This window comes from Podarcis liolepis (genome assembly GCF_965112155.1).
Source record: "Podarcis liolepis genome assembly, chromosome: 7".
NCBI classification, from domain to species: Eukaryota; Metazoa; Chordata; class Lepidosauria; order Squamata; family Lacertidae; genus Podarcis; species Podarcis liolepis.
In genome coordinates, this window is record NC_139561.1 from 63171628 (window position 1) to 63198902 (window position 27275).

General features: G+C 47.1%; 1 protein-coding gene across 3 annotated transcripts in view; it reads left to right on the top strand.

Moving 5' to 3' along the window:
* DLGAP3 (DLG associated protein 3) overlaps positions 1–27275 on the top strand; it is a 178837-nt gene that overhangs the window by 370 nt on the left and 151192 nt on the right. The window lies entirely within an intron of this gene.

Below are 27275 nucleotides of genomic sequence, written 5' to 3' on the forward strand. Positions count from 1 at the left end.
GAGTGGAGAGAAAGAGGGGGTGTGCTTCCTCAGTCCCACATTCTCCACACGTTGCACTACGGATCGCGGTGGCGCCTTGCACTCCTGCCATGTGGCGGTGGCTGAGCATCCGCTGCCACCACCCCAGCTGCATTCTCACATTACAGGGAGTCGGGAGGGGGGTTGCCCCTCTTCCCAATAGATGCTCAGCTTAACCTCACAGGGTTATAAAAGCAGGGGAGGCAAGAGCCTTTGCAGGTCTCTCAAAGGCGTCCCAATTCTCCCTATCTTGAAAAGGATGAGGTGGAAAGAGATTGTCAAGCAAAAGCCAGCAGACCATCCTCTCTCCTCTCCCTGGTGCTGAATGCTCTAAGCTTTCTCTCGTGTCTGCCAAGAGACTAGTCCTCAGTGAGATTCAGGGTTGTTGCTTTTGTTTAATGGGTCTCGCCATGTGTGGTTTTCTCGAGAGCGGAAAAATACCCTCACAAAGAGGTCACGGGCTGTGAAATGGTTGCATGGTGTGGGGGGAATGGCCAAGCCTCTCAGTTAGATGTGAAAATATATGAAGTCGGAAGGATGAGCTGCGCTGGGAAACATGTGGCCCAGCCATCCTGCATGCATTTACTTTTGTGGGTCTGCTTTCTTTGCCAGGTGAAACAGATCACTCAGCTGGGTTTGGAAATTATGCTTTTCATAATGTGTCTCAGGTGTGTCTTTCATGCTCCCCAGAGCCATAGACCTTCCTGCACTGGCAGGGGGTAAACTAGATGGCCTTTGAGGTCCTTCCCAACACTTGTAATTCTAGGTGAATTTGCACAACTGCAGGAGATCAATGGCTTCTCCTGACAGAAAGTTGTCAGCGGTGGCAACTTGTCACAAACACCGCCACCAAAATGCATGGATCAGCCAGTGGGTGTACAGTGTGCAGGTGAAGTTGCTTCCAGAACCATTGTGCCTCTCCCTTTCGATCTTTTGCTTAGACTCTAAAGATGTGCTCTTCTGGGGCGCACAAAAAATGTGGCTAAGCAAATCTTCTCTGTCTTGTCATTTGGTCCGTCACATGGGGTACCCAGAGAGCTCTGTGCAGCATGCAGAATTTAGCCGTGAGACACTGCTGGGGGTTTTGTGAGAGCTGCCCAAGGTGGTTTCAGGTGGAAGAAAGAGCAGGGGGAAGGAAGGCCTTTGTTTGGAGGGGGGAGAGGAAAAGTTCTTTCATGCTGTGTGAATGTTCTTTGGGGATGTGGACAGCGATTTGCTAGAAAGACAATCTAATGTGGAGCTCTCCAGATTCTCACACTGTTGGAGAAGGACAAGCGATCGCACTTGGGTCTTTATTCATGGAGGTAGATGACAGAGGTTTATAAAATTATGAATGGAGGAAGGAGACAAGAGAAACATTTCACCTTCTCTGATCGTGCTGAAACTCAAGAGTCTCCCAGTGAAACTGACTGGGAAGGAGATTCAGGATCTGCTAGACACAAGGAAAGGTCTCCTTCACACAAAGCATAATTATTGCCTTAAGGAATTCCCTGCCACAAGACGTGATGGCTGCTGGCTTTGAGGGCTCGAAGAAGGGGCTAGACGAATTCACAGGTGATCAATCATAGAAAGGGATTAGTCTAGAGTGCTATATGGAACTTCCAGGTCCAGTGGCAGTCTACATCTCTGAAACCAGGTGTTATGGAGGCAAAGAGCAGGTAGGGGCCTGTCACTTTCAACCTGGGAGCATCTGGCTGTCTACTATTTAGAACAGGCATAGGCAAACTCCGGCCCTCCAGATGTTTGGGACTACAATTCCCATCATCCCTTGCTAACAGGACCAGTGGTCAGGGATGGTGGAAATTGTAGTCCCAAACATTTGGAGGGCTGGAGTTTGCCTATGCCTGATTTAGAAGCTGTTTTAGAAATGGGACGGTAGACTAGATGGGCTCTTGTTCTGATCCATGAGAGATCAGAGTGGGGGTGCTGTAGCTGTCAGGGGCAGCGTTTTAAAAAGATGTCTTTGGAATCCCACTGCTGAGCATTTGGGTAACAGCTGGGGAAGCTGAAAAGACCGTTCAGAAGCTTCAGCTGGTCCAGAATGTGGCAGACTGGTTGTTAACGGGTGCTAAACATTGGGAACAAATTGCATTTGAATGTGTGTGATTTTTTCAAAAAACTATTTTTATTTTGCAGTGTGTGTGTGCGTGTGTGCGCTCGCTCGCTCGCATGCATGTGTTAAAAGAACTCCATTTACCCATTCATTTAAGAGTGGAACACATGCTGTCAGACACATGGAGGCTGCCACCCCAAAAATGGCACCCCTAGGTGCCAGCTTCTCCCATCTTCCACTGTGACATATTGTGCCACTTGCTTCTTCATGTGACACCATCACATCTTGCCAGGCTCAGTGTCACCACCCAGTGCCCACAGACACCTCAGAGTCAGGGCCCACCAGCACTGATGCTCAGCCTGCTCTCTGCATTTGTGAACTACCATTTAAATTTCCTAGAAATGTGTTTGTCCCAGAGCTATAGCTCCCAGCACCCTTAACAAACTACAGTTCCCAAATTTTGGGGGGAAGGTGGAGCCATGGCTATCAAAATGGCATTTTAAATGTGCAGTTGTGAGTGCAACCTCTGATAATGCTTCTTGCCTGCCTAGATGGAGAGCAGTGCTGCATGTGTGAGTAAATTAATATTCGGTGCTCCGCCCATTTCTGCTCCTGGCCTTGCCCACCACCAGCACATGGCCCCCGAGAGGATGCCTAGAAAGGAATGCAGCCCTTGGGGTGACAGAGGTTTCCCATCTTCTACACTTGGGCATTGGGCAAAACTTAAAGGGACACAGGAATGAGAAGAGAAGAGGGTTCTTTGCAGGGTCTCAGACCTGGACAATGTGCCATTCTGCCTTTGCTCCATTACATTTAGGGATGGGCAAATCTATCAGTTTCTCATTTTTTTCTAATCTTAGCTTCAGTTCTTCACATTAGTTTGCAATTTTCTTTCTTCCTTTTTAAAAGCCCTCCTCAGAATTTCAGTGCGAATTTCTCCCAACCGATACACATTTGTCTGCAATTTTGCCTGACTGACGCACACATTTTTGCAAAGCAATTTCCTCTACTAGAGTGCATTTTTGCATGTTATCTTCACAAATATATGCATTTTTATGTACGATTTACCCTGGTAATCTGCAATTCTGTGCATGTTACTTGGCTGGAAAACTGCATGGCAAACTGCAAAAAGTGTGGATTTCTAAGGATGGTTGAGTTTGGGTTCTCATATTGTTTTGGAAAGTGTGAATTACATAGGTTCACCTTTAAATGGGAACCAAACCGAATTTCTCTCTGTCCTTCATGACATTGGTGGACACAGAATGCTTGACATCTTAGGGTTAGTCCCAGTAAGGAAACACCCCATTAAGGTGTTTCCAGCAGTGTATTGTTCTGCCCAAATCAAGCTGGCAACCAGTTACACATAATCGTAACATATAATCACAGGAGAACTTTTAAAAATGGGTAGTTGTTTTTTAAGGAATAGCGCAGATGTAATGTGTCACACTGTCCACAAACCATTTAAAGTTCTGCCTGTTCCCTTTAAAAACCTAAATCGTCTGATCATCCCATATGAGCTCTTTCCCAGAGTCATTAGATCACTTTTTGAGATTTTGCGCCACCGAGCGCTGCCATCTGAAATTAGGTTTGCATTTATGTGCCCATTTGTAAAGCCAGTTTTGACCCTTAAAAGACTCTCTAGGCAGTGTACAGCAGTCAGAAAGTGCGATGAACACTGAAAGACAACAGTAAAGTTAACTTTGAAAAAATAGCACCCCAGGAAAAGAAAAACACAGGCAAAGAGAGAAAAAGAATTGCACTGGGTGGGATGTAAGAAACTGATATTTTTAGTGTGGCGGCAACCACACTTTGGAACTACCTGCCTATTGACATCGGGCAGGTGCCTTCACTATGCTGTTTTTGGCACCTGCTAATGGTCAGGGGTCCCTTTACCTTTACCTTAAGGGTCGCGGGTGGCACTGTGGGTTAAACCACAGAGCCTAGGACTTGCCGATCAGAAGGTTGGCAGTTCGAATCCCCACGACGGGGAGAGCTCCCGTTGCTCAGTCCCTGCTCCTGCCAACCTAGCAGTTCGAAAGCATGTCAAAGTGCAAGTAGATATATAGGTACCGCTCCGGCAGGAAGGTAAATGGCGTTTCCATGTGCTGCTCTGGTTCGCCAGAAGTGGCTTAGTCATGCTGGCCACATGACCCAGAAGCCGTACGCCAGCTTCCTTGGCCAATAAAGCAAGATGAGAGCCACAACCCCAGAGTCAGCCATAACTGGGACTAATGGTCAGGGGTCCCTTTAACTTTACCTTATCCCGATACATAGAATGCTGGCATGCATTTTTATCTGTTTTTGCTTGTCACTGATTTTAATTAATTTTTTAATGTTTTGAATTGCTGTTTTTAACAATAATTTTATTGGTTTATTCTTTCTGCAAACCACTTTAACAATAAAGCAGTGTATAAATTTAATGAAGTAAATCGATAGATAAATAATTAAATGTAACACTGAAGGCCCATTGAAGTCAATGAGTCTTTGCCACCTTTCTTAATATTTGCAGCACAGGAAATGGCTTTATACCAAATGAGATTATATTGGTCTATTAGTAATGTCTACAATGACCGAAAGCAGCTCTCCAGGGTTCCTGTCAGGGTGTTTGCCTAGAGACAACAGGGATCAAAGTCGGGACACTTTGCATGCAACACTTACGCTCTACCTCTGAACTGGGGCGCAGGAAGAGGCTGGATAGGACTCCTTCAGGAGGCAATTCCAGGATTAGACCCTGCAACCAAGAAACCCTTGCCCCAGGTAGCAACTGGCTGCACCTCAAATAGCACTGACACACAAAGAAGAGACACGCCCCCTCAAAAAAATATTGGTATCAGCAAGGGTAGGAAAACTGTGGACCATTAGGTGCTGCTGGGCTACAGCTCCCATCATTCTTGACCACTGACCATGCTGGATGGTCATCTGTCAGGGATTCTTTAGATGTGATTCCTGTATTTCAGGCGGTTGAGCTAGATGACCCTTTGGAGGGATCCCTTCTAAGGGTAATGGTAATGCTACCATTGTACGAGTCTGTGATTCTATGCTGGCTGGAGCTGATGGAAGCTGGAGTCTACCCCTGATGTACAGGTAGAGACAATTGGGAGCAGGTGGCCTTTTATGCACCTTGGCCCCAAATTGCTTTAGAGTTTGAAAAGTGATCACCAGCACTTTTGAATCAGGCTCGGAAACAAGCCAGGTGCCGAGTGCAAGATCAGATGATGATATGCTCCAGATAGCAGAGCCCTGGCAGCAGCATCCTGCACCAATGGCTATTTCTGAACTCTCTAAAGAGTCAAAAGGCAGCCCCAGGTAGAATGTGTTGCAACAGTCAAGCCTACATGTGACCAAAGCACGTTGCAAGGTCCAGGGCTGTCTTTATTGTGTCACCCCACTTTCTCCCCAGGGGAGTTCTGCAAACCTGCACTTTTAAACTCTTTGAGATGAATGAATCTCTTAAAAATCCATTTTATGAAAATTGGGACAGCCTCTCTTATTGCATCCTTCGCTCTCTATGCTGGGGACATCTATTGCAAACCCTTTCTCACACCCCTTATTGCAGTCCTGGTAGAAAACTAGAAAGCTAACTTATACTGAGTCAGATCAATTATTGTCTACAATGACTGGCAGAGGCTCTTTAGGATTTCAGACAGTACATTCCCAGCCCTACCTGGAGATGGCAGGGATTGAAGCAAGGACCTTCTGCATGTAGTAGTAAACTGCTTAGAATTCAATTTGGCATATGAGCAATATATAAATTTAGTAATAATTGTAATAACAACAACAATTAATGCAAAGCAGGTGCTCTCAGAACTGAGCACCATTTCCTTTCAAGTTCCTTGCATGATTATCAAATCATCTCTCCCCTCAGTCCATTAGTATTTAAAATTGCCTTTTTATTGCAAGACTTTGCAATAATATGCTCCAGCCATTCTCCAGGCTTCCAGGTTTTTGTTATGAATGCATAGTTCAATCATTCATCGTGACTGATGGGACTCCTTCCTCAGGACACTTTGGCTTTCTGGTCCAGGCAACTGGTTCGCAATAGTTCAGTAGGCAGAAACCCATCAGGCAGTGTATTGACCCATTTAATTGACAGCCTGCTCACCCACTGGCCTGTCCCTTGGTGCTGTTAGCATTACTCAGGCTTCCTGAGGATGCAACCCTGTTTTTTTGGCAGGACATGTTGCAACAAGTTGAGCACTCATTTCTGTGTTATTTGCTTCCCGGGGGGAAAAATAATCCGCTTGCAGCCCTGTTAACCCTGAAATTAGCAGGACTTTTACACTGTAATTTCATGAGATGAGCTTTCGGGTGGTATTCCAGCACACAGTTCTTTCCTGCCATTTAAAATTCAGTAAGGCTTGGCAGTATATAGATCAAAAGAAGATCCACAATTCCATAATGCAACAGGTAAAGCCATGTAAAAGGAGCACAAGAGTCCATGGTAGAAGCACTAGCATTATAATCAGGAAAACTAATGGAATAATCCCAGTGTCTGAGTGCACCCAAAATGTCTAAGAATCTACTCCAGGCCTCCTGTTTCCAGCGGCGGCCAAGATGATCCTTTTCTAGGAAACCCACAAACAGATCATGGAAGCAACAGCCCTTGAGTGTTTTCCTTCCCTGCTCAACAGGTGTGTTCTCCCTAACAGGAGTGTTCAGGGTTCCAGCCAGCCATGCCCATTCCCAGGATACTGCATTCCATTCTCCCTATCCCCAGAGGGTTTTTTTTTCCAGGGGAAACACATAGGAACTCAGTTCCAGAACCTCTCAGGTGGGTGCCATTGCCATTCTAAGACAATGGTGGTGTTCATGGTGAGTTCCAGCTCATCTTTTTTCGAGAAAAATAGCACTGCCCATCGCCACCATTTCCCCCTTTTCCCCTTTTCATGACTAGCATGCTCAGTCTTTGTCAGGCTGCTTTTTCAGGAAGGGGGAAGATCCCCTTTTTCAGTTTTTCAGTAGCCCCATTCTGGCTCCGCTCCTGCTGGCACTGGCTACCTGCATTTGCTGTTGGAATGATGATGACAATGAGGGAAGGAGGCTAGTTCATGCCCAAAAAGCAGGCCAGATGCAGCCTTCCAGCGCTGAAGACTCTTGCTAGGCCACAACCTTTGCCCAGGCTTGGATTAAGCCCTGTGGGAGGGGAGGAGGCAGAAATTACTAGCCAAAGGAATCTAACAGCCAAAGGAAGAAGGCTGGTAAAGGTAATTAAAAGATCAGAGTGGCTTGTTCCTTCCGCTGGTGCCAGGAAGATGCCCAGAGGGAGGTATTTTTACAGCACTCTTCATGTCTTCCCCCTGGCACTCTCCACGGGGAACACCCCAGGCAGAAATGGCTTCAGCTACAAAAGAGACATCAATAAATCAATGGACGGGCATCTGTGAGATTAATGTTTGCCTTTCATCTTTTGTGGTAGGAGGGATTGTGCGAAAGGGGAGGTGAGGTCAGTTCAAGGGTTGTCTTGAAATAAATCCTTCTGTCTTGCCCATGTGACAGTTTCACAGCCCTGCAGAGAGAGAGAGAGAGAGAGAGAGAGAGAGAGAGAGAGATTTCCATCTGCTGGTCTTGCTTGGAAGCAGAACTTGCAGAAAGTTACTCTGCCTGACTTGGTGGCTGCTCCCCCTCTAGGGCTCAAAAAGGACAGAGAGTCAATCTGTCACTTGGGGCTGTGCTATTTCACCTCCTTTTAATTACACCCAATTAGCAGGACCCCTTTCTGATATGTTGTCAGGCCCCTCCTAAACCAATGACCACAGAGTTTGAGACAAAATGTGTCATAAAGGAAAGCTCCCCTGAACATGTACAGAGTGCTTTCCCCCTGCTTCTGAGCAGTGATAGCCAGTCAGTAGAGGATGCTCCATTAGGGTGAATTTCCCGGAGCTTGGCTGGATCTTATTTTTAAATGGATCAGCTCAGTCCACTCTGTGACTGGTGGGATTGAGAGGGATTCATCCCTATGAAAGCCCATTTCAAACGATGCTCAAATTGACCCTTAAAATGCTGAGGTTTGAGGCTTGCCTTTTGCAGGTTGAATAATAATGGCTGAATCAAAGTCACTAAGCAGGCAAGGAGCCTAACATGTTCAAAGCTGAAGGTAACTCTTTCTACGACTGGAGTTCAGTTAAAAATGAAAAGGCATGCTCTAAATAAGAGCAAGATCCTGAAAGATGTTTGTTTCTTATGCCTAGATGTTCTTTAAGGATGGGAGTTGCCCTAGTGGAAGCTAATCCATTATGGCTTTGGGGCCAGTGCCCCACCAACCCCAGTCCTTCCTCAGTCTGCCTTCCTGGCTTCTTACCCTGGCTCTCAGCTTCCTCCTCCTCTGTAGTCTCAGTGTTTGCCTTGTAGAGGAAGGTTGGGGGCAAAACTGACATTAGTTGGCTCTGTGTCTCATAGGCTCTGGCTTCACTTACTGTTTGATCTCCCTGCCCTCTGCCCTACCACCCCCAACTGCAGCCAGACCCCCAATCTCCCATTAAGGGCCCAAGGATGCTTTGAAACTCACCAGGCTCATCTGTTTTCTTTAAATAAGGGGTGGGGAACTTGTGGTCCTCCCAACATCATTGGACTACATTATCTTTGACCATTGAGCATTGAGGCTGATGGGTCATCGAGTGTGTTACATCTGGAGGTCCACAGGTTTCCGCCTCCCTCCCCGCCTCCAGCCTTTAAAGATTCCTAGCTCACTTCCAAGAAGGTTGCTGCTGGGGAAAAAATAACATTCAATATTGCTGGATTGATTAGATTTGCTGTCCCACCTTCCAGCCCACATGAAAACCAAAGACAAATTGTCTAACAAAATAGCATGGCATTTGGGGTTGGTTCTATCCTTTCTAATAGGTAGCATTTCTTTGGGAACTGAGGGTTCCAATTTAGAGCTAAAGAGTGGGTTTTCCCTGAGAAAAGAGCAAGAGGAAAACTGCCTGGATCCATGCTTTCTAGGCACGAGACAAGCGGAAGTGTTGACGAGCCCACCGTCAGGCCACCTTGCTTAGTATTGTAGGCACTGACTGACAGCCACTCTCCAGGGTGTCAGACAGGGGCCCTGCCCAACCCTGGCTGGAGAGGCCATACACTCAGCAACCACCTTCCTCACCTCTGAAGGTGTGGCTCATGGAGTAAGGTCCCTGATGTAGATCTTAAGGATCAGACAGTCCCTATGGTAGGGCTGGGACTGGACAATCAACCCTGCAAGCCAAGTTTGAGAGGTGGAAGTTTCTCTCCCAGCTCTACTGGGGATGAAACCAACCCAGTCTTTAACTCAATGCATTTTTCCTTCCCCTGCCTACCCCTTGCCTTGCCCAGATCTGACTTGCATGTTTTTAAAAAAGCTCTCTTCCCCCACCTCTAACTTCCATACTGATTTCAAAATGTGTACAGATTGTACCTTTTTCTTCCACTCCATAAAATGCTGAAACAAATTTTAAAAAGAAGCCAAATTCATTTTTAAAAATTGAGTCTGTGCAAAGAACACAGACTGCAAAGGACAACCTTGGCAGTGATAAAACAATGATGTTTTTTTAAAAAAAAAAAAACTCCTCACAATGTATGTATATTACAGCCCTCTCCCAGGTGTCTGAAAGATGTGCTTTGATTTTATGGCAAAAACATCCAGCTCTCCTTATCCCACTAAGGAGCCAGTGCCTCAGACCCATCTCCTGTACATGTTTCTGCATCTCTATTGTTAATGAGGAGGGGAAAGGGAGGGGGGAGGTTTGATGAGGTGTAGAAGCCAGAAGTGATGAGTGTTTTAATTTACACTTGGCACATAGGTGAAAATTGCCCGGTCTGATTTTCCCTTTGAATATTCATTTAGCACTCACAGAACTGTTTCAGAGTAGGGGAGGGGGGATTCAAACTCTAAACAAGCTGCTTGGTGGTGGTGGTTGTTTTAAATTGCAATGGCGCAACTCCCTTTGGGTTTGTCATTAAGGAAGCCACATCTCGCAGGAACATAGGAAGAGTCCTGCTGCTGGATCAGAACCCAGGCTCATCTAGTCTAGCAGGACCTGAGTGCGACAGCAACACACCCCACTTGTGATTCTCAGCAACTGAGATTCAGGGGCATACTGCCTCCGACAGTGGAGGGGGAAACAGCCATAATGGCTAGCAGCCATGGGTAGCCTTATCCTCCATGTATTTGTCTAGTCGTCTTCTCCTGAACTTCTGCTGACATGGAGACTTGGAAATAGTGGAGATGGTGCAGTGCTTGAGAACTGATGGGGTGGATCTCAGCACTGGTGGTATGTGGTTCAACACAGGGATGGACAAGTGGGACCTGTGCCCTGTTTCAGGATATTCTGTTCTATTTCCCCTCCTCTCTGTGTTTCCTTACCCACAACAGTCTGTCAACATTCCATGCCAAGCTTCCATCAGCCTCAGCCAGCCTGGCCAATGGTCAGGGATGATGGAAGTTGTAGTTGGACAACAGCTGAATCAGCCACAGATTAGCTGCCTGAGCTATAGGGAAATGGCTCTGAAGCTTCTTCAGCAATGTATGAATTGGCGACTTTAAGCCCACACCCTACCTTGTTTACATCCCCACCTTGATTCTACCCTTCCACTTACCTCCTTGGCTCTGATCCTCTAAATCAGGGGAACCTTTTTCAGCTCAGAGGCCACTTTCGCTCTTGGGGGCAACTTTCCAGAGGCCTCTTGCCTGTTATGCATGGTGCCAGAGCCAAATATGGCTGGAGCAAAGGATTTGACTCTTAGCTTTGTAGCATGGCCTACCCTCCAGCCCTGCAAAAAGCAGAGGTATCTACACACAAACACTCCCCAATCCTCCTTTCAGACAAGCAAGAGTTCAAGCAGGGCCAGCCCAATACATTTTGCCACTTGAGGCAAAACAGAAAATGGTGCCCCTCTGCTGCTGCCTCCTCTGCCACTTTCGCCTGAGGTGACTGGAGGTGGCCCAGGGAGAACAAAGGAGGTTGGAGAGGAGTAGCAGGTGGTGGCAGCCCTGCTGATACCTATCACAGGAGGTGGTAAGTGACACACTCCTTGGGGGCCCGGATCTGCCATCACTCCCTACTGTCACCAGTTTGCAGCCAGAGGCAACTGCCTCACCAAGGCTAATGGGTGGGCCTGTCCTGAGTTCAAGGTCACATTCTAGCTAGGAATTCAAGTGGGGAGTCCTCTGTGGGAGGGGGCATAACCTGAGGAAAGTCCTGAGGGAGTTTGGCCCTTGGGCTGAGGTTCTTCACCCCTGTTGTAAAGGACATTCAGGCCTTGGCGAATCTCTTCCTCCCTCACCTTCTCCTTCTCTGCTGGTTTCTCACTGTCAGATAGGTGCACTGGGGCCAAAGCCGCCCGAGCTGCAAATGTCTCCACCATGACCTATCTATCGAAATAGTTTCCGCGCCACTTTGCTGACGAGCGCATCTCCATTTCCCCCACTCAGCTGTTAGGAGCTGCTTCCATTGTTTCTCCCGAGCGCTAGGATATTATTAATTTCCCAGCACATTCAAAACATTTGCATGAGCAACAAGAAGCGCTTCAAAGGGATAATGAGAACGACGGGCTCCGGCACTCGGGCAATTGCAAAACAAAGGACCTCTGGAGCCATCAGAGCTAACGGGATGGGAAGATATGAATTGGAGGCTGATTAAAAATCACGTCAGGACCAGCTCTTTGGTTCAGCATTTGCCACTGCATGGAGGCGGAGGGGAGGGAGGGAGCGGAACCATGTGGCCAGTTTCATTAGGCACTATAGAAAATGTCATGCGGAAGTTTCAAGGGGAGGTTGGAAGGAGGCCGGCCAACGTAGATATTGCTATCATTGACCTTCTCATAAGCAGCCCAGTTGCAGATAAATCCACAACTCATTCAAATTAATTCCTCTCTATTTCATGGACATGTTGTCTGTGTGCTAGGTGGCTGTCATGTTTTCCTGAGGCTTCAGGGCTTGGGCAGAATTCCTGTGCATGTGTTAACATGGCTAGTCCCTGTGGTCAGCTGGCATGGACAAAAGCTGAGTACCTGATACATGGGTAAGGTTTACCAGTCTACTTACCGTTGGGAGGATAGGGATCCCCAGGCCCAGGGACAGCATGTGGCCCTCCAGATCTCTCTTCCTGGCCCTCTGGACTCTCTCCCAAGGCCATACCAATCAACCAGGCCACACCACCTCTCTCCAAACCACACCCCTCACCATCACTACCCAACACCCTCCTTGAGTGCTTTTGCTGGGATGAAGTATGTGACCTTAAACTGTGGAAATCTCTGGATGGAGGGTTGGTGCAGAAACCTCTGGCCTTTGGTATGGCTGGAATGTAGCTTACCAATGGAGCAGCCACATTCATTGCATCTTCCACTCTTGCCTCTGCCTCAGCCCTGACGTGCAACCCCAGAAAGTTGTCCACGAGGGAAGATGGTGCTTGGGTGGAAATCATTTCCCCACCCATGGCCTACCACTACCAGGGTTTGTATCCCCTTCCTTCCAGCATGCTCAAGTCCACTGCGACTTGAGGTGGACAGGGTGGGGAAGACGAGCAGCAATGCGATGTGTAGGAATGGCTGGATCTCGCTGAACTTGGCAAGAGCCCAGGCGCTCCACAAGGCAGGGAAGATGAGTGGGAATGCTGCGCACAGGAATGCCTCAGCTCTTGACAAACTTGGCAAGAAATGGGGCACTCCACAAGATGTTGCTGTTCATCTTCTCTGCCTCAGAGGTGCAGAAGATGAACGGCGACAACCATGCACCAAAATGCCAGTGACAGGGGGTGGGGTGGCGCCACCTCTCTTGCTTCTGCTGCCTGAGGCAGGTGCTTCACCCCGCCTCATTGGTGGGCTGGCTCTGCTTTCCAAATATCTTGCTGTTGTTTGGTGCCCTTTTATCCCCCTAGCTCTTTCTGCCTTTGATGCAGAGCACAGCGACCAGGTTGTTGAACAGAGCACAGGGACGGGCGAATCCGACTGTTTTCTCTCACCTCCTCAATTTTCCAGTGTTAAGTTCAGTTCCCACATCCCCACACCAGTTCATCAACATGTTAAGGCAAATTTCTCCTAGTAGGTACATTTCTGCACGCAATTTTGCTGAATGTACCATTATGGCAAAGCAAATCCCCTTAATATGCTTCATTTTTGTATGCCATTTTCACAAATATAAGCATTTCTAGGCCAATATATGCATTTTCATATACATTCCTTGGCTGGAGAACTGCACTGCAAAATTCAGAGAAGTGCGAATTTCAAAGGATGTGTTTCAGTTCATGTAATTCGAGGAAAGCACAAATTAGGTGGGTTCACCTGTAAATGTGAACTGAATAACTTGCAAACATAGGAAGCCTTTGGTCCCTCTAGTTTTATATATCTACTTTGACTGACAGCAACAATCCAGGGTTTCAGGACAGAGACATTCCCAGCCATACCTGGAGATGGGGGAAATTGAACTTGAGACCTTTTGAATGCAGTGCAGATGCTCTACATACCTCTGAGCTGCATGCCTTCAGTTAGATCATCTGGGAATATTTTACTAATGGCACTGCATCCTAAAAAACAATCACAGGGCAGTGACTGAAAATGGGCATTTTCCGCCTTTGCCCGACACTCTGGAATAATCTTCCCTCTGCCATACGTGAAACATCATCCAACAGACGCCTTGTAATGCCAGATCTTTTTGCCCAGGCTTTCCTTGACCTGTAAGATTGGAGCATGTAATACTGAGTTCTTGTTTTTAATCTGCTTTTAAAATACTGTATTATTGGGTTGGGGGTTGTCTCGTCTCTATTTTTATGATACTGTTTATTGTGTCGGGCTTTTTTGTATACTGCTTAGAGACTTTTAAATTTGACCAGTTCAAAAATGCTTTTAAGCAAGATAAGTACATCGTTTTTCATCTTTGCCTTTATTTGTCAATACGCATTTCGAGTCCACTCCTCACCAAGTGGCCCTAAAACAACAAATCCACAGAAAGCAGATCATCACTAAGCTAACAATTATAAAACCATCTTAAAGAGAAATCAAGGCCAACAGCAGGACTACAAGAGATCTTTCTGTGAATTGCAAGGAGGGGCAGGAAGGGTACTTGACTTGGCCCTCAAACTCAAAGTGGAGTGTGTATGTGGAGCTCAGGTTTAACACTTAGAATCATAGAATCATAGAGTTGGAATAGACCACAAGGGCCATCGAGTCCAACCCCCTGCCAAGCAGGAAACACCATCAGAGCATTCCTGACATATGGTTGTCAAGCCTCTGCTTAAAGACCTCCAAAGTAGGAGACTCCACCACACTCCTTGGCAGCAAATTCCACTGTCGAACAGCTCTTACTGTCAGGAAGTTCTTCCTAATGTTTAGGTGGAATCTTCTTTCTTGTAGTTTGGATCCATTGCTCCGTGTACGCTTGTCTGGAGCAGCAGAAAACAACCTTTCTCCCTCCTCTATGTGACATCCTTTTATATATTTGAACATGGCTATCATTTCACCCCTTAACCTCCTCTTCTCCAGGCTAAACATGCCCAGCTCCCTTAGCCGTTCCTCATAAGGCATTGTTTCCAGGCCTTTGACCATTTTGGTTGCCCTCCTCTGGACACGTTCCAGTTTGTCAGTGTCCTTCTTGAACTGTGGTGCCCAGAACTGGACACAGTACTCCAGGTGAGGTCTGACCAGAGCAGAATACAGTGACACTATTACTTCCCTTGATCTAGATGCTATACTCCTATTGATGCAGCCCAGAATTGCATTGGCTTTTTTAGCTGCCGCGTCACACTGTTGGCTCTTGTTACTACTTGTTGCTATCTTGGCATTTAAGAAGTTTCGCACTGTGTTTTTTATGTAACGTATTTTTTCGTGTATATGATTTTTTATTATTATAGAGAAATGTTAAAAATTGGAGGTTGTCTTATACACGGATAGTTCTGAAGAGGGATGGGCAATTGGTGGCAGCCGCAAGCAAGAGATTGACAGTGGCAATCGGGTGGGTGATTGGTGCCTGCAGCAAGGCCTGCTGTCTACTGGCTGCTGATTGGTGGCTTTGGTGAAGCGTGCGATTGGCAGCGGTGGTCAGGTGGGTCAGCGATTGTCGACAATCCCCCCCCAAAAGAAGCTCAACAACCCTGGGCAACCCCCCCCAAAAAAAGCTGAACTCTGGGCAACCCCCCCCCCCAAACGCTGAACAACTCTGGACAATCTCCCATTTCTTTAATTTGGAGTCCCAAAAAATAGGGGTTGTCTTATACACGGGGGCGTGTTATACATGGAAAAATATGGTGGTGGTTGTTTAGTCATTTAGTTGTATCCGACTTTTTGTGACCCCATGGACCAGAGCATGCCAGGCCCTCCTGTCTTCCACTGCCTCCCGAAGTTTGGTCAAACTCATGCTGGTAGCTTCGAGAACACTCCAACCATCTCTTCATCTGTCGTCCCCTTCTCCTTGTGCCCTCAATCTTTCCTAACATCAGGGTCTTTTCCAGGGAGTCTTCTCTTCTCATGAGGTGGCCAAAGTATTGGAGCCTCAGCTTCAGGATCTGTCCTTCCAGTGAGCACTCAGGGCTGATTTCCTTAAGAATGGATAGGTTTTATCTTCTTGCAGTCCATGGGACTCTCAAGAGTCTCCTCCAGCACCATAATTCAAAAGCATCAATTCTTCGGCGATCAAAAACATGGCATGCACTCCCAGCTTAGAGCAGCAAATCTAAGCAAATAAGAGATGTGATTTGGTAAATGATACGACTAAAAAAAAGAACCTGATCTAGCTTTTGTCATATTAAAGAATTTAAAATGTTCATAAATATTAATTAAAATGTATCTGTTTCAAAGGCATAGGATTAGACCATGATGAATGTGTCCTCGCAGGCCAGCTGATTAGATAAACAAACCACAACTAATTTTTATTATGGTCGGGGGTCTCAAAAGCTGGAAGGGGTGTGGGTACCTCTGTACCACTGGGAGGGCCTGCTCTGCGAAAAATGCATTTATTTGGCTTGCAGAAGATTGAGAGATGGCACCCTGGTAGAAGAGAGCATCATCTTCCCTGTTGTGAAATGTATTTTGATGATGGTGGTGATGATGATGATTTATTTATACCCCATCCATCTGACTGGGTTTCCCCAGCCACTCTGGGTGGCTCCCAACTGAATATTAAAAAGACAATACAGCATTAAACATTTAAAACTTCCCTAAACAGGGCTGCCTTCAGATGCCTTTTAAAAGTAAGATAGTTGCTTATTTCCTTGACATCTGATGGGAGGGCATTCCACAGGGCAGGCGCCACTACCGAGAAGGCCCTCTGTCTGGATATTTTTGTGTTCATTTGTTTTAATATTACATTTCTATCCCATCTTTCCTCCTTGGAGTTCAACCTGGCATACATGATTCTCCCCCTTCTCTCTGAGGAAGGGCTATAGCTCAGTGGTAGAGCATGCTTTGCTTGAAGAAGGTCCCAGGTTCAATCCGCAGCATCTCCAGGTAGGGCTGGGAGGCAACCTTGCCTGAAACCATGCAGAGCTGCTGCCAGTCAGTGTAGACAATACTGAGGTAGATGGGCCAATGGTCTGGCTCTGTATCAGGCAGCTTTGTGTGGTGGTGCTCTGTCCCTGCTCCACTGCACCACTGGCCATGACAATGTTAACTTGATTTCACCAGACTTTCCTTTACAAGACGCCAAAGGACCCTTTCCTGCCCACCAATTTCTGGTATTTCTTTTTTGCCGAAGGGATGTTCAGGGGAATCTTTTTAAGAGCGCTGTCAACCAATTAAAGAGTTTTTAGCTTATTAATGACCTGCCTTTTAACTGATTTGTGTGTCAATTCCATTTTAATAAACCTCAAGATGGGCACCTTTAAGGAAGAAAGGAAAAAAGATGCTGAAGGAATTATGAGATAACATGCAATGGAACGAGCCCAAGCTGCAGGTTCTCATTAGAAGGAAAGGACATATTTAATATTTTCTTTCTTCGTTCCCAATTACGGTAACACACTGGAACCAAAATAGCCTCCAAATCGAATAAGTGCACTCTTAAACTGCTCTCTCCTCTCTGATTAAAAATGTGCCCATTCTGATTAAAATTGGCATTCATCAATTAAAGCTTTAGTTGATTAATCGACCAATTAAAGTGATGAAACCTTGCAACATCCTTCTAAGAAGGAACATTACTGAGTACAGTTGTAGGAACACTCATGTGGGGGAGGGTGCCTGTATCAAACCATACAGTCTTGTTCAGGTGGTGTTCAACCCCAAGCAAGTAATATGGCATTGGGCTGCTACCCAGTGGGACTGGTAGGGCCAAAGTCAGAGAACAAATGTAGAGAGAGAAAGAGCCAATGACACTTCCCAACCAACCAGCATGTTACAGTAACTGAGATGAACAAGAGAATATTAAAGAAAAAGAGTCCCCAGACCTGTCCTTCCTTCCTTCCTTCCTTCCTTCCTTCCTTCCTTCCTTCCTTCCTTCCTTCCTTCCTCCCTTCCTTCCTATATACATAAAAATGTAAGGTTGTTGTCATCCTGCAGTTTGGCAGCCACGCCTAATCCACCACAATGAAGAGCAGCCAGGCAACACTGGTGGCAGGCGGCCCAGGGGAGCTGTTTAAACTGAGGCGGGAGAGGAGCTTCGCAGAGCAGTGTAGAAAGCCACTTGGTGAAGCTCCCGCCTCGTTTAAGAGGGGTTGGGGTTGGAGTGAGCTGTGAGGGGAGGCAGAGGGGCTTGGGGCAAGCTGTGGAGGGAAGGTGAGGCAGTGGGATATGTGCAAAGGGAGCTAGGTTTGGTCAGGTATAGAGGAAGGGCATTTGGCAGAGGGGGTTGCAGGTATGTGGAGATGGTGAGCAGGAGTGGCAGCCCCTAGCATGTATATATTTATGAATGACATTTTCCTTTAAAATATACTTCCACCATGCTTCCACCATGGCTGCTCCCTCAGTCCTCTGCTGAACCTCTGCTGAATAAAAGTTAAATAAATAAAGTTTGGATTTGATATCCCGCTCAAAGCGGCTAACATTCTCCTTTCCCTTCCTCCCCCACAACAAACACTCTGCGAGGTGAGTGAGGTTGAGAGACTTCAAAGAAGTGTGACTAGCCCAAGGTAACCCAGCAGCTGCATGTGGAGGAGCGGACACACGAACCCGGTTCACCAGATTACGAGTCTAACTGTGCTGGTCCCGGGGGTAAGGTACCTTGGGTGTAGCAGAGTCCACACGAAGAGGGGCAAGGTCCGAGGCAGAGAGCCGGGCGGGGAACAGGTACGCTGGAACAGGAGGCTGTGCAGGGAACAGGAACACCGGATGGTCGGGAACAGGAGGCCGAGCAGGGAACAGGAGTACCGGATAGTCAGGAACAGGAAGCCGAGCAGGGATCAGGAACACAGGAAGGTCCGAAGCCAACAACGACGTTGCTCCCGCAACCTGGGGCCGGGCTGACTGGGCTTTTATCCTCTTCTAAGGCCAGGGGCGGTCCCGGCCCCCAGGAGCCCCGCCTCCTCTGGCCTTAAGGCGAGCACTCCTCCTGGGGGCAACCAGTTCCCTTCGCCTCTCTGCCCTAAGCCTCTGCAGATCAGGAGAGGCCGAAGGGTTACTGGGCCCTGGAGGAGGCTCACCTGTGGCCACTGAGTCGTCAAGCCTCTCTGGGGCCAGAAGGGTTTCACCTGGGGCCAGCTCCTGATGCACTGCCACAGGTGCAGGTTCTTCAGCATCTAGGCCTTGCCCCAGTTCAGCCGGCCCTGGAGGCGGGGACTCTTGTGCAGGCTGGGATTCCTCTGTTTCATCCTCCGAATCGGAATCCCAGGCCATCACACTATCGCTCTTAACCACTACACCACACTGGCTCTCAAACTGGCTCTGAATGCCTGCAACTTGCTCTATCTATGCATGCTTCCCATGTGAATTAGAACCTTGGACGATCAAGGTTCTAAATTCCATTGGGAGTCCACATGGGGAAGAGCCAGTGGCAGGGAATCTGCTTTGTATGGTCCCAGATTCAATCCCTGATTGGAGAGACCCTTGTCTGAAACCCTGGGAAGACACTGCTAGATGGACCAATGGTCTGACTCAGTGTAAGGCAGCTCTCAGTGGTCCTGTGAGTAGAAAAGATGGAGTCCCTGCTGCAAAAGTGTAGCACCCAGAGGGCTGCAGGAGCAGTGGTGGGGACACAATGGAGCAGGTAGGGCCAGGGTTTTGTCCTCTTCTCCCAGGATAATGTTATAGGGTTATGGCTGGAAGCTACAGGACATGCACTGATTGGCAACAAAGCCCTGAATCTTTTCCAGGAGCAAACAGCATTGAAAGCAGTATCATATATAATAGCCCTGATACTACTATGAATACAAATAATCATGAATGCAGACACAGAAAAGGATGTCTGAAGGGCCCTCACATTCTTCCTGTTGTGTCAATTGATTTTAGTTTGTGAGCCAGAAATGGCTCTTTTTAAAAAGATGGTTTGCACACCCCCTCATAATTTCAGGTGAATAAGATATTGCGATGGGAAAGCTGATGCTGACTGAACTGCCAAACATTCCAAAGAGGAGGCATTTGTGCCATTCTTCTTTTTGTAAAGCAAGTTGTTGACATCAACATGAGTTTCCCCAGTGCTAACCATCAATATTGAGTCACCCGGCATGTGTTAAGCCTGTCTTGTGAATGTGTCAACATATGTCAAGATTGCAACACACACACAACAGATCTCTGTCCTCAAATGGCATGCTTCCTATTTGCTCAGCTATTATAATCTCACTCAGGGCTGCTGCATGAACCCCATTCCATGGCTGTCAGTGGAATAGCTAAAGATATGCAATTGAAACACCTGGAATTTGCCCCTCAACCTGGTATTAGCAACCTCCAATGTTTCAATGCACACACCCCCAGCTGTATCATATACACCAAGCATTTGATCGTGTCCTTGATGGCTTCACAGCAGAGGCATGTTGCTGCCCAGCTTTAATTTACACAACAGGACCAAACTCACCGACAGCTGACAGAGTCTGCCAAAATGTCTGCAGTGAGAATATTCTCCCCCAAACTGTGAGTTCTTTTGGCTCATCCCTATTTAAAATTCTACCGGGCTCTGTACAGAGAATTGAAACAGGCGTATCAAGGCTGGAGTGACTTACAATCTAATTGCCACTACACAGAGTAAAAGAAGAAAAGGGGGGGATAGGAGGAAAAGCTGTACATGCAGAGGTCAGGTGTGTTGCCCATTATTTACAAATGACTCAATGGCCACTGGTGGAGTTTGTACTAGATTGGAGGAGCTGCTGGATCAGACCAAAGGCCCATCTTGCCAAGTATCCTGTTCTCAAATCCAGGTGCTTATGGGTAGCCTGCAAGCAGGAACTAAGAGCAACAACACTCTCCTGGCTTGTGAATTCCTGATATTCAGAGGTATACCATCTCCAAAATGGAGGTAGAACATAGTCATTGTGGCTTGCAGCCCTCAAGAGCTTTATCCTCCATGTGTACCCAAATTCCATCTCCAGCATCCCCAAGTAGGTCTGCCTGAAATGTAGAGCTGGAAGGGACCCTGAGGGTCATCTAGTCCAACCCCCTGCAATGCAGGAATCTCAATTAAAGCATGCCAGATGGTCATCCAACCTCTGCTTAAAAACTTAAAATGCAGAAACATCCACCACCTTCTGAAGAAGCCCATCCCACTGTTGAACATCTACTGAGCTAGACGAGACCTATGGTCTAATTCAGTATGTTAGCTCCCTACCATCCACAGTGATGGAGAGGGCCTAACTATCTCGCTTTATGCAGCCCTGAAACAGGGGCAACACTGGCATTGGGTGAAGCTACATCGTGGTCTTCTCCTACATGAACAAGGGCTTCTGACATTACCCAAGTTTGGGGTGAGAAGATGCACCACAGTGATTTCCCTGCTGCAAAGGCAATGCCAAAACCTGAGTTGCCCTAGAGTTGGCATTGCCCTGCTGCAAAGGCAGCGTCAAAACTGGGGCACTTGTGGCCCTCCAGGTGTTATTGGACTACAGCAGCCATGATCCCTAACCACTGGCCATACTGGCTGGAGCTGATGGAAGTTGGAGTTTCACATCTGGAGGACCACTGGTTTCCCAGCCCAGAATAAAGTGAACAGGCATTCAATGCCAACAGAGGAGAATTTAGTTAAGAATCTGAGCCAGCATGGTGCCTAATCCCACCATATAGGGTCACTGGAAAGATAAAACAGTGAGACCTATGGTTGCCTTCTTGAGATCACTAGCTAGGAATGATGGGAGTTGTAGTCCAACATCTAGAGACCCAAGGTTGAGAAAAGCTACTATAACCCCTACACCACACTGGATAGATAGATTTGTGTCTTTTTGGGGAGAGAGGAAATACTGCAAAGTATCCCATGTGGGGGAAAAGGAAAACAGGGTGAGAGTATTTGTTCACGGCTAAAGAAAACGCACCCGCAAGCTGGATGTGCTGCCTTTTACAGGGAGCAGCCTGGAGCTTTTCTGGCTAATTCATTAAAGATTAGATAATATAACCCCTGCATTTCTCCCCCACTAATAGCTCATCTTCTCTTCCTCCTAAGTGCAGGCTCCATTCCAACAGCAGGTGCTGAATTAGTTAAAAGCCGGAGAGATTCTCATTGGCTGAGGGGGAGCCACACTAATCTTCTGGAACCTTAGCTGAATTGCTGAAGCTGGCAGTTGTTCGGTGATTAAAGTACACAGGAGCCCACTTAGCTGGCTGGTGGCGAGGAACACACTCACACACCAGTTAAGAGAATAGCTCTTCCCAAGATCAGACAGAGGAAGTGAGCAAACGCATTCAAGCTGCTGCTTCCATTCTTTTCCCCCAATGCCGAGTACTTCATAATGCATAGTATTTCTATAGCCCTTTCCATACGTTACCGCAGTCATCCTTACAAGAGCCCTATAGGGTAGGCTGCAGTAATAATTCCCCAAACAGTCTGTGGAAGAGGGATGGATAACTTTGTTTGAGAGCCAAGACAAGGCTCTTTTTCTAGTTCTTGCCGCCTGATCACAGCCTAAGCAATGGAAAGGGAAACAGCCCTCTGAGTGTTTCAGAATTTTACACGTGTGCAGGAGCCAGAATGAGTGGCAACCTCTGAAGGCAGATTGTAAGTGTGTTTGCCTGGATGCACTGACAAGCCCTTCTGCAAATCAGCAGCTCTAAACAATAGGGGTTAGGGGTGGCAGGGAGGCTTGCAAGTGCATTCAGGCAAACACACTTACAAGCCCCTTTCAGACCTGGTTGCTCTGTGAGCGGAAGCCAGAGCTGGAAGGTGGAGGGGCCACTGCATACGGCCCCCTGCCTCCTGCAGGGTTTGGATGTTAGATCATCTGTAAAAGGTTAATGAAGTGGAACTAAAGCTACATGAAGAAGTCATATCCAGATTAGCAAACCATCAAGTCAGGGAACATTCTGAATTCCCAAATCCCAGCAACAGATGAATCTCACAGAGACTCATCTTATGTAATAGAACGTAAGTCTTTATTATGCTAGTATTGCAGTGAACGTAGGCTGTGATACACACCACACATTTAAAGCCCACACACCCCAAGAATCCTGGGAACTGCAGTTTATCCCTCACAGAGCTGCAATTCTGAGCACCCTTAACAAACTACACTTGGGGTGGGGAGAATGTGCTTTTAATTTGCTTTTAAAATATGGTTTGTTCACAGCCCAAAATATAGTTGCGCATTTCCTCACCATCCAGGTGCCTTTTGAGGGAAGGGTGAGCTAACTTACATTTAAAAAAACAAAACCCTTTGTTTTTCAAAGAAACAGCTATCTTTGATAGTTTCTTTTTCATTCCCTAAGAGAGAAAGAACACGCTGGCACCAAAACAGCTTCAAAAGAGACACAAATTTCACCCTGCAGACCCACCAATTAACAGTTGCTATCACAGCAATTAAAACTGCCACCATTGCAATTCAAAGCTTTACCTGACTAATCTGCTAATTAATCACCAATAGGAAACTATCAAGATCCACGAAAAGTAGCCACAATAAAGCAGCAGTCAGCCATTACACACCTGCCAATGCCGTTCAGCATCCATCATTTACCACATTCAAATATTTTACAGTGGGAAGAGACATGTTTGCCACCATTCTCTTGGAACAATTGTGGAATGGTGCCAATGATAGAGACAGGGAAGAATTTCAGTTTAAACCTACTTAATTTTCACTTCCTGAAACAAAATGCAGCTATGTCCTTCAAAATTCACACTCCTCTGAATTTTGTGATAGAAATGTGTACAAAAAAATGTATATATGTATATATGGAAGGAAAGCACACACACAAATGCATGCAGTCATGGACATAATGTATTTGGGGAGATTGCTTGCAAAAATGTGCATCTTTTTGCACTATATTTGTACTAGTCCATCTTCACACAGCTCACATTGGAGGATGTGTAGCGCTACATCACAATCCTGAAGTCAGGGGGCAACCCCGATTGGGGTTTTTGGAGTGCCTCAACACAGCCCTAGGTTTGAATGAAGTTAAGCAGCTTAGGGGAGCAAAAGAGAAGGCAGGCTGTACAATAGCAGTGACCATGGAGTGGGAGCGAGAACGGAAGGACACTGAGAGGCAACAGTGGTATTTGAAAAGAATAAGTAAAGGTAAAGGGACCCCTGACCATTAGGTCCAGTCGTGGCCAACTTTGGGGTTGCAGCGCTCATCTCGCTTTATTGGCTGAGGGAGCCAGCGTAGAGCTTCCGGGTCATGTGGGCAGCATGACTAAGCTGCTTCTGGCAAACCAGAGCAGCGCACGGAAATGCCGTTTACCTTCCCGCCAGAGCGGTACCTATTTATCTGCTTGCACTTTGACGTGCTTTCGAACTGCTAGGTTGGCAGGAGCTGGGACTGATCAATGGGAGTTAACCCCGTCGCGGGGATTCGAACCGCTGACCTTCTGATCGGCAAGTCCTAGGCTCTGTGGTTTAACCCACAGAGCCACCCGCGTCCCCATGAAAAGAATAGGAGAGGCCTAAATAGATTGGAAATGGATTGGGAAGGGAGAAATGGTTTTAACAAGTAAAAACAAAGGAGAAGGGTACAACACAGAAGCCAGCACCAAAATACTAACACAACAAAACCTTTCCCACTGTCCTCAAATCTTGCTTTAAGCCACTTCTTTTTCCCTCTCAGTGTCCCTCCCTGCTGAGTCAAGCCTTTGTCATTGTTTAAAACTGCCACTTTCCCCCTCTCAGTGTCTTTCCATCCCTGCTTTACTCAAGCTTCTCCCTCCTCCATTTCTTAGCTACCTCATTTGTGTGAGATGAAGGAGCCCTCAAATATTATTTCACTCTTGGTACCATGTGTTGTCTTCTGCATGAAGTTCCATATTAGATGTAGCGATGTAATATTTTTTTACAAGCAAACCCCCCTTACGTGTACAACATCTATCACTTAACCTTCTCCAGCTGAACAAGCTAACTGAAAGGCTTGCTCTCAAGATTCTATTCATCCTAAAAATGCATTCACATGCATCTGCAGAAGTAGGAGGTTGCAGGAACCCTTAGAAGATTTGTACACAAGTAGTAGCACCTTGAACTTGGCCTGGCAGCAAATCAGAGATCTGTGCAGAACTCTGAGCACAGGTGTTACATGCTGACAATGTCTCTCACTCCGGTCAGCAACCATGCTGCATCATTGTGCACTAACTGCAACTTTCGGATTAAGCTCAAGAAAAACCCCAATCAAGCACAATCCAGAAATCCAGTCTTGAAGTAACCAACGCATAACCTATTGTGATCGTGTTTTCTCTGGTCCAGGAACAGCTGGTAAAAGACACTTCTAGACACTGCAGTTACCTGGGCCACCCATGACAGAGATGGATCTAGAACCACCACTCTGCACCATAAAGTGAACTTTCTCCTTCATGAGGAATGCAACCCCATCCAGGGTAGGCAATTGACCAGTGTCTCGGACACAGAAACCACTCACCCAGGCCTGTGCAGAGTGGGGGGCAGCTGGATTTATTTGCCCCAGGCCGCAGAGGGCTAAGCTGGCCAGAGGGCTGCACTAGGGGACTGTTGGACTTATGCTACAAGAACAAGAATCCCACCCTGGGCCTCAGCCAAGTTCTGCACTCACCCACAGTGCCTCTGTCTTGCCAGGATTCAGTCTCAGCTTGTGAAATTGGTGGGAGACAATGACTGCAGAGTAAATGGATCCAGAAAGTGAAGTAAAGTTATCAACAATGGCTGTCTTGGGGTGGTAACACTGCATCTCCTGTTGTGTCTATGGAATGCTGGAGGGTAGGCTGTGTCCAATTGATTTCATTTGGGATGCAGAAAATGGGGACTCCGTAAAGGAGAAGTCCCCCGAGCTTGTCCACTATTATAAAAGATAAATGTGTTGTTGCTGCTGCTGCTGCTGTTATTGTCGTTTTTTTTAAAAAAAAATTAAGGCTAGCTTTCCCAGCAGCGTAGTGTGGGTTGTCAGCACCCGGGGCAAGGCAAGTAATTTGCGCCCCCTAACCCGGGGCAAGGCAAGTAATTTGCTCCCCCTAACCCCTAACCTGCCGCCGCTGCCAGCTTCTTCTTGCTGCTGCCTGGGCTGGGCTGGTGTGGTTCTCTCCCGCGCTCAGCGCTGCACAGCTGCTGCACTGTCCCTCCCCCAGATAGTCCCTCACTCTCTCTCCGCACCGCACGCCTGGCACCCACCCCCTCCACAGTGGGCGGCGACCCAGCGGCTCGGATCGGATTCGCACAGCCAGCACTGCAGTGAGAGAGAGTGAGTGAGCCAAGTAGGGGCAGAGAGCTGTGAGTGCGAGCGAGCGCCCCCCAGATGTTGCGCCCGGTGCGGCTGGCCCCCCCTGCACCCCCACGCTACGCCACTGAACTTTCCCCAATCCTGTGCCCGCCAGATAATGTTGGACTCCAACTCCCATCATTCCCAGCCAGCATCGCTTATTATCAGGGATTATGGGAGTTGTAGTCCAAAATATCTGGTGGGCACCTGGTTACATAAGTCTGATTAAGACATTTGCCTTTCATTTACAGGCATTGCATTTGGAAGAGAGGTATGTGTGTGTGTGTGTGTGTGTGTGAGAGAGAGAGAGAGAGAGAGAGAGAGAGAGAGAGAGAGAGAGAGAGAAAATATTTTTGGTATAGGTTTCTTTACAACCCCAGTGTGCATTTGAAGACTGCATGTACCTTGTGCAGGAGCATGTGAGTATTTTGGATTATGGGTATGGATCTCTGAGGTTGCATCGCTCTGCCTGCGTGGGTAGGTATCTCTGGTTGATAACTATCTCTCAGCAGGCACGGATGTGTGTGTCTGTGTGTGTCTCCCTCTCCCTCTTTGTGAGGATAGCCAGCCGTCGGGTTGTGTGGGTGGAAATCTGCGGAGGAGTATGAATTGAGGTGCACTTGTACATTGAGGAAGCTCACACCAGCTCCTTTTAGCCGGTCCTGACTATATGAGCATCTGTTTGTGTCCTTCTGAGTGTGTCTAAGAGAAGGAAGAGGTGAAGAGAAACACCTTTGTGTGTGAGAAAGAGAGTGAATGAGAGAGACTGAGATAGAGATAATATATTCCTCATTAGCATCCACTGTATCATGGAAGTCTGGTTTCCAGGGCAAGGGGGGGGCAGAGCCCCAGCTGTATTTTACCTGGAGAATCCTACCTTTACATTGCTTACGTGTCTGTCCAAGTCCATCATTTGCATGGCCCTGCCTTTTAATTTGCATGACCCCACCCTGAAGTGGCATAGTCCCACCCATTTGGGAGTGGCTTTTGTGGAGAGAGGGAAGCTTTAGGACAGCATCTCTTCAGCAACAGCTCCTTTAACATTCTGGTTTGCTTCATTATCTTTGGCCTTTTAATCCTGATCATAAGCATTGCTGCGTGTTGGACTGAGAGATTCAGAGGGAACATCACTGCCCCTTGGATAATGAGGGTCAAAACCAGATTCCTTCTGCTTCCTTTATGGATTTTTAATAGGAGACCTTTAAGCAATTACTGTACTGTATTCTTACAAAAAAAGAGAGGGGTTTTTGTTGCGTTTAGTGGCTGTGTTGTGTTTTGTTTTAAATGGAGGGGGAAGCCTGCAGACTCAAAACCCAGCAACATGCAAACATCCCCTAGATTTGCCGCCCATTGCCAGGGCTTTGCCAGGAAAATCAGGTTGTCTATCCTTTATCTTTCATATCCTGACAATTCCTTTGTGATGGAGGATGAAGGGAATAGTCTCCCAACAAATGGAAAATATTTTCTCTGTCCCCTCCCACCCTGCTTTCCCCACCATTTAAAAAAAAAATCTTTTCATTTACCTGCAGCAGGGTTGCCA